This window comes from Cebus imitator, unplaced genomic scaffold (genome assembly GCF_001604975.1).
Source record: "Cebus imitator isolate Cc_AM_T3 unplaced genomic scaffold, Cebus_imitator-1.0 Scaffold251, whole genome shotgun sequence".
NCBI lineage: Eukaryota > Metazoa > Chordata > Mammalia > Primates > Cebidae > Cebus > Cebus imitator.
Window position 1 is genome coordinate 565,363 of NW_016107566.1, and position 13,766 is coordinate 579,128.

At 38.5% G+C, this 13,766-nt stretch overlaps 1 protein-coding gene across 4 annotated transcripts in view; it reads left to right on the plus strand.

Moving 5' to 3' along the window:
* Nucleotides 1-13,766, plus strand: part of ARFIP1 (ADP ribosylation factor interacting protein 1) — a 122,075-nt gene that overhangs the window by 31,493 nt on the left and 76,816 nt on the right. The gene's annotated exons all lie outside the window — the stretch shown is intronic.

The following is a 13,766-nucleotide window of genomic DNA, read 5'->3' on the forward strand; positions in this document are numbered from 1 at the left end:
TCAAGGTTAGCTTGAAATCCTTTATTTTTGCTTTAAATAGTTTGATTTTGAGGTTAGCTCTTTATTTTTGGTTTTAAATAGTTTGATTTTGATGTGCCTTGGCATGGAATTCTTTGTGTTTTTTTCTGCATTGAGTTCATTGGGCATTTTGTGTCTGGACATTTTTGTCTTTCATCAAATTTGGAACTTTTTGGCCATTAGATCTCTGTTCCATTTCTCCTTTCTTTCTGGTATTTCATCTACACATATGTTGGATCATATAATATCTCATAGGCCAGCAAAGCTCTTTTTTCCCCCTCAGACTTCTTTTCTCTCTGTTCTTCAGCTTGGATAATTTATTTTGATTTAGTTTAGGTTCATTTACTCTTTCTTCTGTCATCTCCATCTGGAATTCTAACCAGTGACTTTTAAAATATTATACTTTTTAGTTCTATAATTTTCATTTGGCTCATTTTTAATGGTTATATTCCTGTACTGAGAATTTCAATTTTTTTGGTCAAGATTTTTATTCATTGAAAATATTTTACTTAAGACTAGTTATAGTAGCTTCTTTAAAATCCTTGTCTGCTAGTTCCAACATCTGGTTCATCTCAGAGTCTTTTAGACTGATTTTTCCCCCCTTGGGAATGTTTTGTTTTCTTGCTTCATTGCATATCAGTACTTTTGGATTGAATTTTGAACATTGTGCACATTGGGATGTGGAGATTCTGTCTAGATACTGTCCAGATTTTGTTGATTTTCTCCTTTGTTTTAGCAGGTAATTTTCTTGTCTGGACTTGCATTTCAAACTGTTTCTTGATGGCAGCTCTGCTCTCAATTGAGATATTTTGTCTATAGGTGAGCTCCTTTCGCCCAAGTGCATTAAGGGTTAGTCAGAGATGTGGGTAGGCACATTCTGGGATCTCCTTTCCAGATACTTCCTTTTCAAGATTTCCTATTCTTACCATTTTTTCTCAACTTAACTTTTTCCCAGCCAAAAAAGACTACAACTTTTCCCTCTGGGTGCCCTGGCCAAGGCTGGATGCACAGCATGGATAGCACTTAGCTCTAAGCTTTTGCCTAGGAGATGGAAAGTTACTTGCATAGCTCCCTGCTTCCGTCCTGCACGTGAACATGCCTTCCTCACCAAGAGTTTCTGTTTACTTTCTGGTACTTTTAGGGGATTTCTTTTTAAATTGTGTTCAAGTTTTGTAGTTGCATTCTGTACAGGTGTGGGGAGGTTCAGTAGGGTCTTTGTCATCAGTCTCAGAAGCAAGAACCTGTCTTCCTTTTACCTGTCCTCAGAAGCCCCCGTTATGGTTCTCCTTCTACCTTACATGCCATTCTTCGTGAGTTTTATTCTACTAGTTCCTCTTCATTTCCCTGTATCTCAGATTTTGAGATATCCCAGAGTGCAGTCTTTAGATTTCATTTTTTAAAAAATCTCTACAGACTTGCTAGGACAGGAGTCAGGTCAAATCCATGCTCGTTCATTTGCATACTGTCAGTGGCTGCTTTGGGACTACATCAGCAAAATTGACTAGTTGCAATAAATTAGTTGAACTGATGAATGTTTGAGTGAGCAATCACCATTCTAGCCAAGTTGCTTTACTTGCAGTTTCTAGAATATATGACTCTTTTCCACTCTGCTTCTTATTCCTGCTTTTGAGGATCTCTTGTTTACTATATCCCTAAACTGTTATTGTACACAATTTAGCTTAAATGTCACCTCTGTTAAGTTTTTCATCTTAATGCTCACCATATTGCTTCCCTCTTTGTCCTCACAACACTGATTATACTTTTTTTTTTTTTGAGATGGAGTCTGGCTCTGTTGCCATACTGGAGTGCAGTGGCATGATCTCGGCTCACTGTAGCCTCCGCTTCTAGGTTCAAGCGATTCTCCTGCCTCAGCCTCCTGAGTAGCTGGGACTACAGGCGCACCACCACCACACCCAGTTAATTTTTGTATTTTATAACTTTTTTATCTGCCAAAACACTTTGTTTCTGGAAGGCTAAAAACTGATTTATATTTCTGTTTTATCCCAGGCACATTGCCCACAAAATAGTAGGCATATAGTAAATTCCTGTCGAATCACCAGCTGTTTTTAGAAGGAATGAAGTAAGAACATGATAGCATAATTGGAAAAGGTAGTGATTATTTAGATAGCTGGATCTTAGTCTTCTTAATTAAAGTATAAATACTAATGTGTGTACATCTCTTATTTGCGAGAAACAGGAACTTCAGTAGCCACAAGTAATCTAGATGTAGTGTGAGAATGCAGTGGCAGGAAGGAAAATAGGAATTTCAAAGATGCCAAGACCATTCAATGGAGAAAGGATCATCTCTTCAACAAATCATGCTGGAAAAACTGGAATGATGTTGGACTCTTACCTTACACCATTTACAAAAATTAACTCGGAATGAATCAAAGACCTAAATGTAGACCTAAAATTCTTAGGAAATTCTTAGGAAAAAACAGAGGAAAAGTTTTCTGACATCTGATTTGGCAAGGATTTCCTGGTTATGAAACCAAAGCACAAGCAACAAAAGTAAAAATAGACAATTGGACTACAAAATGAAAAGCTTCTGTGCATCAAAGGACACAACAGAGTGAAAAGGCCACCTATAGAATAGGAGAAAATATTTGTGAGTTACGTATTTGATAAGTTAATATCCAGAATATATAAAGGACTTGTATAACTCAACAGCAACAAAAATTCCCCAAACAACCCAATTTTAAAATGGGCAAAGAACTTGAATAAATAGTTCTACAAAGATGATACACATGTAGCCAACAAGCATATGAAAAGACAATCAATGTCATTAACCATTAGGGTAATAATGCAAATCAAAACTACAGTGAGATATCACTGCACACTTATTAGGATGGCAGCTATTTAAAAACCAGTAAATAACAAGTATTGGTGAGATGCAGAGATTGGAACGCTTGTACACTGATGGTGGGAATATAAAATGATGCAGCTGCTATGGAAAACAGTATGGTGGTTTCTCAAAAAACTAAAAATAGCTCTTTTTTTCCCAAGATGGCAGATTGGAGGCATTGTTAGCATGCTTCTCCCACTTGGAAAGACGAAATAGTGTGTAGAGATTCACACTGTGAACTTTTTTCCAAGAGGCAGCATAGGAACTTAACGGAAAAACGGAAACTACAGACCCTTTGAAAGAAGCAGCAGGCAGTAGCCTACACCATGAATCTGACAGAAAACAGTGTCCGCAGAGCTTGGGAAGGGGAGAGAGCCGCAGTGACACTCTCCCACTGGGGAACCCAGGAATCCAGACCACAGCAGGAGGACTTAACCCTATCCAGCACTGGAGCTGATTTAGTGAGCAGTGGGGAATATATGAGAAGGAGCAGCGTCAGGATGGGCTTTGCATGCACTCCCAGACTCTAGGAGGGACGGAGGGAAGCCATTCCCTGTCTTACCTCTCAGGGGAGCTCACATCAGCTAACTCAGGCTGAGGTCACAGGTTGAACAAAGCTCCCAACTGAGATTTGTGATATAAACTTGAGTGAAGATGAACACCTTTGGCCAGAATTGAGATATGAGCAGTAAGTTTGCTGTAGCCACAGGCACAGAAGCTGGGCACCCCTGCTTCCATAGACCAGGAAGGGTGTTTCCTGAAAGCTGTGATTTCTGTCTTTGGGAATAGGTTGGTGCCCTGGGGGCAGTTTTGCCTTCTGAATGTAGGCTGCCTGGGACCTAGCTGGCTGCTGCTAGTAGAACACTATGGGTTGTGAGACCTGCCTTGCCAAATACATGGGAGCCGACTGGGACTTATTGCTGCCTGCAACCCCTCCTTCCCATGCAGATTCTTTTGTACAGCAAAAGCAAGTGTGCTTCTCCCTGGAATATTACCCCAGCCGCCAGGGAATTACCCCTTCGGGAACACCATGGCCCTGCCCATTATCTGAGGCAGCAGAGTATCTCCCTTGGGTAACATAAGGCAAACACAAATTCCACCACTGCCACTGTAGCTGGTGCAGTTGCAAGTGCTATCTCCTGGCTGGTGGACAACTGGCACAGCTTATTACAACATCTGCAGGTACGATAACACAGCATTCAGAAAAGGGAAAGCTATTGCACAACCTCAACTATTACCATTGCCTGCATCACACTGGCTAACCAGAAGGTCTTAAGTTTGTTCATGTACTCAGTACATTACTACTGCTGGCATTTGAGAAAGGCAGTACACTAAGGCTCTTTAAACCAAGGAAATCTCAGTCTGCATCACTTCCCTCCCACCTCCATCGAAGCTGCTCCTGGTACCTGCTGCTGGGAGACTAGAGGACAGGTCACATCACTGAATCCATTGCAGACATTCGCCAGCACCAGCCTGGAGTTTGGCAGCTTCACTGGGCAGCTAGACCCAGAGGAGCAGCAAGATTCACAGTATGGCCCTCAGGGGCTGCTACTCCTAGGGGAAGGGAGGGAGGGAGTAAACCACATTAAGGGAGTACCTCGTGGGACAAAGGAAATGACTATATAGGCCTTGAGTCCATGAATTTTCCACTTGTGGGAAGCTTCTTTGAGCAGAGGCACAGGTGCAGTGCTGGGCTTGGTAGGGAAAGTGCAGCTCTAATTCAACAGTCAGGCAGCCCTGGTGCTCCTGAAGGGCCTGGGAGAAGATTATTTCTCCCTCTTGCCCACCACTGCAAACACAGCTGCAGCTTCTTCCAGGGAGCTCATTGCAGGCGCCTCTTTAGACAACATTTCTAGAACATTTCAGGGTGACTACATCTGCACAGGGGGAGTGCCTTCCAGGTTCAGGCTTGCATGAGAGGTAGAGTCACAAACCCTTTGTATATGGAACATCAGCATTCCTGCAGATGAAAAGAAGTGCCTGCATCTGATCTGAATAGCTGGAACACTGGGTCAAGGGTGTGATTGAAAGGTGGATTGCTTTCCTACTGGCTTGGAAGAAGAGCTGTGTTAGCCCCCCTCCTCCCCAAAAAGACATCAGTGCATTTCACTGAGATCTTCCCCAGCCACCTCTGTCAAGGCTGGGACCTCTGTTTACCATTGGAGTATTGCATTTACCCATCAGCCTTTGCTGTGGCCAGTTTTTACCTGTGGGCACCTCCTACTGGCATGAAGCCTGAACTGTTCAACCCAGTGAATAAAATACTGGGGAACAACATAAGCTTCATGAGACCTCTGCCATTCCAGCCCCACAGCAGACAGTGAACCTCCTCACACACTGTATAAGTTTGTTTTTGCATAACTATAAAAAAAAAAAAAAAAAAAAAAAAAACTGCCGGAGACTGGGTAATTTATAAAGAAAAGAGGCTTAATTGGCTCACATTTCCACAGGCTGTACAGGAAGCATGGCTGGGGATGCCTGAGGAAACTTAACGATCATGGTGTAAGGTGAAGGGGAAGCAGGTATGTCCTATATGGCTGGAGCAGAAAGAATACAGCAAAGGAGGAAGTGCTGTGATAAGTCACTATCATGAGAACAGCAAGGGGGAAATCTGCCCCCATGATCCAGTCACCTCCCACCAGATTCCTTTTCTAACATTGGAGATTACAGTTCAACATGAGATTTGGGCAGGGACACAAATCCAAACCATGTCACACACCCAGCACATTTCTCCTGCAACCAGCATCTGGCAAAGCCATCTCACAAAGATTCTGCATAACCAAGGAACTCATACAGAGTCCTCACCACTGAAAGCTCCCAGAGCTGAAGCTAAGTGACAATAAACCATAAACATTTAAGTCACATCCTCTAGGGGGAGAAAAGGACATTTTTTAATTAACCTACAACAATAAAAATAAATGCAAAAATAGTTCGAATAAATAGCCTGCTCACATGAGAAGGAATGAGAAAACTAAATCTGGCAATATGAAAAAATGGAGAGTCACTCCCAAGATATCATACTACTTCTCCAGCAGTGGATCCAAATTAAGATGAGCTCTTTGAAATACCAGATAAAAAATGCAAAAGGTTGATTATGAAGTTATTCAAGGAAAAAAAAAAAAAAAAAAAAACAGAAAGGTGAAAACCAACAAAAAAATTGAAAAAACAATTCAGGATATGACTGAGAATTTTCTAAATTGATATTTTAAAGAAAAACCAACCAGAACTTCTGGACGTGAAAGATGCATTTGGGGAACTACAACATGCGGTGGCAAGCTTTAACAATAGACTAGACCAAGTAGGAAAAAGAATTTCAGAGCTCAATGACAAGGCTTTTGAATTAATCCAATCAGACAGAAATTAAGACAAAAGAATTAAATGAACAAAGTCATCCAGAAATAGAGGATTATATAAAATGGCCAAACTTAACAATTATAGGTGTTCTGAGAGAAGAAAAAGCAAAAAATTTTGGAAAACTTATCTGGGGGAATAAATGAGGAAAACTTCCTGGCCTTGTTAGAGATTTAAACATCCAAATACAAGAAGCTTAAAGAACTTCTGAGAGACTCATTGCAAAAGGGGCATCACCAGGGCATGTAGTCATCAGGCTATCTAAAGTCAGAATGAAGGAAAGAATTCCTGGAGCCGTTAGACAAAAGTAACAGCAGACTTCTTGGCAGAAACCTTATAAGCCAGAAAGGATCAGGGTCCTATCTTTAGTCTCCTTAAACAGAATAACATCCAGCAAAACTAAGTTTCATAAATGAAGGAGAAATAAAGTGTTTCTCAGACAAGCAAATGCCAGGGGAATTTGTCAGTACTAGACTAGCCCTACAAGAAATGCTAAAAGGAATTCTAAATCTTGAAACAAAAGATTGATACACATCAAAATAGAAATTTCTGAAGGCATAAAATTCACAAGGATTTCATAAAACAATACAGAGAAGAAAACAAAGTTACTAGGTAATAACATGATCTATTTAAAAGATACAGATTGGCAAAATGGATAAAAGTTACAAACCAAATATCTGCTGTCTTTAGAAGACACACATAACACATAAGGATTCTTAGAGTGGAAACAGATATTTCATAGAAGTGGAAATCAAAAGCAAGCAGGAGTAGCTGCTATTACATCAGATAAAACAGAGTATAAAAGCAACAACAGTTAAAAAAAAGACAAAGAAGGTCATTATATAATAGTAAAAAGATCTATTCAACAAGAAAATGTAACAATCCTAAGTATATATGCACCTAATTTTCAAGCTTCCAGGTTTGTAAAGCAATTACTGCTAGACCTAGGAAAAGAGACAGACAGCAGCACAGTGATAGTGGGGGACTTCAACACTCCACTAACAACAGTAGACAAATCATTGAGCCAGAAAGTCAACAAGGAAACACTGAGGTTAAACTACATTTTAGAATAAATAGACCTAATGGATATTTATAGAACATTCTAACAAGGAACTGCAGAATAAACACAATTCTCATCAGCACACAGAACATTCTCCAAAGTAGAACACATGATAGGCCACAAAACAAGTCTCAATAATTTTTTGAAAATTGAAATTATATCACGTATCTTCTCAGATCACAGCAGAATAAACTAGAACTCAATTCTAAAAGGAACCCTCAAAACTATCTATAGACATGGACATTAACAATCTGCTCTTGAATGATGTCTGGGCTAACAATGAAATAAAGATGAAAATTGAAAATTTTGCAGTGAATGGTAACAGTGAAAGAAGTTTTCAAAACTTCTGGGATACAGCAAAAACAATGCTAAGAGGTAATGTATAGCACTAAACACCTACATCAAAAAATATGAAATATAAATTGACTACCTAACATGACGCCTCAAGGAACTAGAGAAACAAGAGCAAACCCAAAGCTAGCAGAAGAAAAATAACAAAGATCAGAGCATAAGTAAATGAAATTGAAACAAAAAATATATGAAATATTAAACAAAAAGCTGGTTCTTTCAAAAGATAAGCAAAATAGATAGACCACTAGCTAGATGAACCAAGAAAAGAACAGAGATGATTCAACTAATCTCAATTAGAAATTAAGATGGATACATTACAACTGATACCGCACAAATACAAAAGATTATTTGAGACTACTGTGATGAACACCTGTTTTGCATACAAACTAGAAAATCTAAAGGAAATAGATAAATTATTGGAAACATACAACTCTCCCAAGCTTGAATCAAGAAGAAATAGAAATCCTAAACACACCAGTAACAAACAGCGAGATTGATTCGGTAAAAAACTGCCAATTAAAAAAAGCCCCGGCCAGACGGAATCGAAGCTGAATTCTACCAGATATTCAGAGAAGTGATACCAATTCTGGCTGGGCACGATGGCTCATGCCTGTAATCCCAGCACTTTGGGGGGCCAAGGCGGGGATCACTTGAGGTCAGGAGTTCGAGACCAGCCTGGCTAACACGGTGAAACCCTGTCTCTACTAAAAATACAAAAATTAGCCATGTGTGGTGGCATGTACCTGTAGTCCCAGCCACTTGGAAGGGTAAAGCAGGAGAATCTCTTGAACCTGAGAGGCAAAGGTTGCAGTGAGCCATTATCACACCACTGCACTCCAGCCTGGGTGACAGAGTAAGACTCTGTCTCAAAAAAAAAAAAAAAAAAAAAAAAAAAAAAAAAAAAAAAAAAAAAAAAAAAAAAAAAAAAATTGATACCAATTCAACTGAAATTTTTCTAAAAGATTGAGAAGGTGGGATTGCTCCCTAACTTATTCTATGGAGCCAGTATCACCCTGATACCAAAACCAAGGAAGGACATAATAAAAAAGAAAAGTACAGACCAGTATACCTGATGAACATAGATGTAAAAATCCTCAACAGAAAAATCCTCAACAACAAACTGAATCTGACAGCACATCAAAAAAAATAATTCCCTATGATGCCAAGTGTAGTGTCTCCCACCTGAATCGCAGCACTTTAGGAAGCCAAGGTGAGTGGATCATTTGAGGCCCAGGAGTTCCAGACCAGGTTGGCCAACATGGCAAAACCCCCTCTCTACTAAAAATACAAAAATTAGCTAGAAGTGTTGGTGTGGGCCTATAATCCCAGCTACTTGGGAGGCTGAGGCAGGAGAATTGCTTGAACCCAGGAGACAGATGTTACAGTAAGCTGAGATCATGCAACTGCACTCCAGCCTAGGTGACACAGCAAGACTCTATCAGGGTGAAAAAAAAAGTAAAAAGGTAATTCCCCATGATCAAGTGGGTTTCATTCCCGGGATTCAGAGGTGGTTCAGCATATGCAAATCAATAAATATGATTCATCATATGAACAGAATTAAAAACAAAAACTATCATCTCAATAAATGCAGAAAAAGCATTCAATAAAATTCAGCATCCCTTTATGATAAAAACCCTCAACAAACTAGGCATAGAAGGAACGCACCTCAAAATAAAGCCATATATGACACACTCAACAGCCAGCATCATGCTCAACAAGGAAAAGTTGAAAGTATTCCCCCTAAGAACTGGAACAAGGGAAGGGTGCCCACCTTCACTGCTTCTCTTTAGCATATTATAGTACTGGAAGTCTTAGAGCAATCAGGCAAAAGAAAGAAACAAAGGGTGTGTATATACACACACCACACACAACACATACACTTAACCAAGGAGGCAAAAAATCTTCACAAAGAGAACTACAAAACTACAAAACACTGCTGAGAGAGATAGATGACACAAACAAATGGAAATACATTCCATAAGAGTCCATATTCTGAAAGTGACTATACTGCCCAAAGATTCAATGAAATTCCTGTCAAAATATCAGCATCATTTTTCTCAGAATTAGAAAAAACAATCCTAAAATTCATATGGAGCTAAAAGAGCCCAAATAGCCAAAGTAACTCTAAGGAAATGGAATAAATCTAGAGGCATCACATTACCCAACTTCAAACTATACTATAAGACTGTAGTAAACCAAAACAGTGTGGTACTGGTAAAAAAAAGTAGATATGTAGAATAATAGAACAGAATAGAGAACCCAGAAATAAAGCAAATACAACCAATGGATCTTTTACAACACATACAAAAACAGAGTGGGGAAAGGACACACTTATTCAATAAAGGATGACGAGAAAATCAGATAACCACATGTAGAAGAACGAAACTGGACCCTTGCCTATCACCACATACAAATATTAACTCAAGATGATTAAAGACTTAAATCTAAGATCTGAAACCATAAACATTCTAGAAGAAAACTTAGCAAAAATTCTTCTAGACATCAGCCTAGGCAAATTGTTTATGACTAAGACCGCAAAAGCAAATGCAACAAAAACAAAGGTAAATAAATGAGACCTAACTAAACAAAGTTTCTGCACAGCAAAAGAAATAATCATCAGAATAAACAGACAATCTACAGAATGGGAAAAAATATTTGTAAATTACACATTGGATGAAGAGCCAATATCCAGAATCTACAAGGAACTCAAATCAGCAAGGAAAAAAACAAGTAATTCCATTAAAAAGTGGGCAAATGACATGAATAGACATTTCTCAAAAAAAATATATACAAATGGCCAAGAAACATGAAAAAATGCTCAACATCAGTAATCCTGAGGGAAATGCAAATTAAAACCACAATGAGATACCACCTCACCCCAGCCAGAATGGCCATTATTAAAAAGTCAAAAAACAGTAGATGTTGGCATGGATGTGGTGAAAAAGGAATGTTTATACATTGCTGGTGATAAAACAGTATATGGAGATCTCAAAGAAGTAAAAGTAGATTTACCATTTAACCCAGCATTCCCACTACTGGCCTCTACCCAAAGGCAAGAAAGTCACTGTATCAAAACTGCACACGTTTATTGCAGTACAGTTTACAGTTGCATAGATATGGAATCAACCTCATTGCCCATCAACCAATGAGTGGATAAAGAAAATAGGGTTTGTATCATGGAATACTACTTAATAAAAAAAGAATGAAATACTTTGCAGTGACTTGGATAGAACTGTAGGCCATTATTCTAAGTGAAGTAACTCAGGAATTGAAAACCAGATACCACATGTTCTCACTTATAAGTGGAGACTTAGCTGTGGGTATGCAAAGGCACACAGAGTGGTATAATGGACATTGGAGACTCAAGAGGGGAGGGTGGTAGGGAGTGAGCAATAAAAAACTACCTGTTGGGTACAATGTACACTACTTGGGTGATGGGTGCACTAAAACCTTAGACTTCACTATTGTCACCTCCTCCATGTAAACAAAAACCACTTGTACCCCTAAAGCTATTGAAATAAAACATTTTATTTTAAAAATTAAAAATAGAATTACCGTTTGATCTAGTAATACTACTTCTGGGTATATATCCAAAAGAATTGAAAGCAGGATCTTGCAGGATTGTGCACACCCGTGTTTGCAGCAGCATTGTTCACAACAGCTAAATGCTTGAAGCAACCCAAGTATCTATCAAAGGATGAGTGGATACACATATATGGTATATACATACAACAAAATATTAGCCTTAAAATGGAAGAAAATTTTGACAAACGCTACCACATGGATGAACCTTAAAGACATTATGTTAGGTGAAATAAGCCAATCACAAATACATAAATACTGTACAATTCCACTTATCTGGAGTAGTCAAATTCATAGAAACAGAAGTAGAGTAGTGGTTGGCAGAGGCTGTGGAGAGGTGGAAAATGGAGGGCAATTTAATGGGTATAACGTTTCAATTTTACAAGATGAAAAAGTTCTGGAGATTAATTGCATAACGGTGTGAATATACTTAACACTACTGACCTATACACATAAGTAAAGACGGTAATTTTTGTTATGTGTTTTTTTACAATAATTTTTAAAAATCTAGGAACAATTCTTTCATAAGGTCATAATTTAGGATTTAGACAGCATTATTACTATTTTTAATTAAACTTTATTTTCAAGAGCAGTTTTCACAGCAAAATAGAGAGGAAAGCACAGAAAGTTCCTGTGTACCACCATTCCCACACATGCAGAACTGTCGACATTCCTGGGTAGAGTGATACATTTGTTACAATTGATGACCCTGCATTGACATATCACCCCAAGTTTGTACTTTCCCTTAGGGTTAACTCTCGGTCTTGTACATTCTATGGATTTTGACAAATATGTAATGACAAGTATCCACCACTGTAGTATACGGAATAGTTCCTCTGCCCTAAAAACCCTCTGTGTTCAGCCTGGTCTTCCTTCCCCACCAACCTCCAGCAACCTCTCATCTTTTTACTGCCTCTATAGTTTTACCCTTTCCAGAACATCATATAGTTGGAATCATACAGTAGACACCCTTCAGTAGGTGAACAGATAAAATATGGTACATAGATAAATGGAAGATTTATCAAATTGGGTTTCTTGTTTGTTTGAGACAGTGTCTCACTGTTGCCCAGGCTGGAGTGCAGTGGTGTGATCTTGGCTCATAGCAGCCTCTATTTCCTGGGCTCAAATGATCCTCCCACTTCAGCCTCTCAAATAGTTGGGACTACAGTGATGCGCCAGCACACTCAGCTAATTTTTGCAGTTTGTAGAGACAGGATTTCACCATGTTTCCCAGGCTGGTAAACTCTTGGGCTCAAGTGATCTGCCTCAGCCTCCTGAAGTGCTGGAATTACAAGCATGAACCACTGCACTTGGCCTGGGTTCTTTCATTTAGCAATCTGCATTTAAATTTCTTCCATGTCTTTTTGTGACTTAATAGCTTACTTATTTTTAGTGCTAAATAATCTTCCATTTATCTATGTACCACATTTTATCTGTTCACCTACTGAAGGGTGTCTTGATTACTTCCAAGTTTTGGCAATTTTAAATTGTTATAAATAAATAAAGCTGCTCTAAACATCTGTGTGTAAATTTTTCTGCGGGTAAGTTTTCAGTTCATTTGGGCAAATACCAGAGAGCACAATTGCTGAATCATATGTAAGAGTATGTTTGATTTTGCGAGAAACTGCCAAACTGTCTTCCATAGTGGCTGTACCATTTTGCATTCCCTCTAGCAATGAGTGAGAGTTCCTGTTATTCCACATCCTTGTCAGCATTTGGTGTTGTCAGTGTTTTAGAATTTGGCCATTCTCATAGGTATGTAATGGTATCTCATTATTGTTTTAATTTGCAGTTCCCCAATGACACATGACATTGAACATATTTTCATATGCTTACTAGCCATCTTTACATTGTCTTTGATGAAACATCTGTTTGACAAAACATCTCTTCTGATCTTTTGCCCATTTTTAATTGGGTTGTTTTCTTAATGTTGAGTATTAAGAATTCTTTGTATATTTTAGATCTTATCAGATGTGTTCTTTGCAAATATATTCTCCCAGTCTGTGACATGTCTTCTCATTCTCTTCATGCTGTTTTTTGTGGAGCAGAAATCTTAAATTTTAATGAAGTACAGTGTATCAATTTTTCTTTCATGGATTATCGCATTGGTGTTGTATCTAAAAAGTCATCACCATATCCATGGTCATCTAGGTTTTCTTCTGTGCTATCTTTATGAGCTTTATGGTTTTGCATTTTGCACTTAGGTCTATGATCCATTTTGAGTTAATTTTTATGAAAAGTGTAAGGTCTCTGTCTGGTCCCTTTTTTGTATGTAGATGTCCAGCACCATTATTCCAGCACCACTGTGGAAAATACCACCTTTTTACCATTGTATTACCTTTCCACTTTGTCAGAGATCAGTTGACTACATTAATGTGGGTCTATTTCTGGGCTCCCTATTCCACTGACCTATTTGTCTGTTTTTTCACCGATACCATATTGTCTTGATTACTGTAGCTTTCCAGCTAGTCTTGAAGTCTGTTAATAGATGCAGAATTATTTTGATAACACTTGTCAACTAAAGTTTGTGGATTTTTTTTTTTTTTTTTTTTTTTTTTT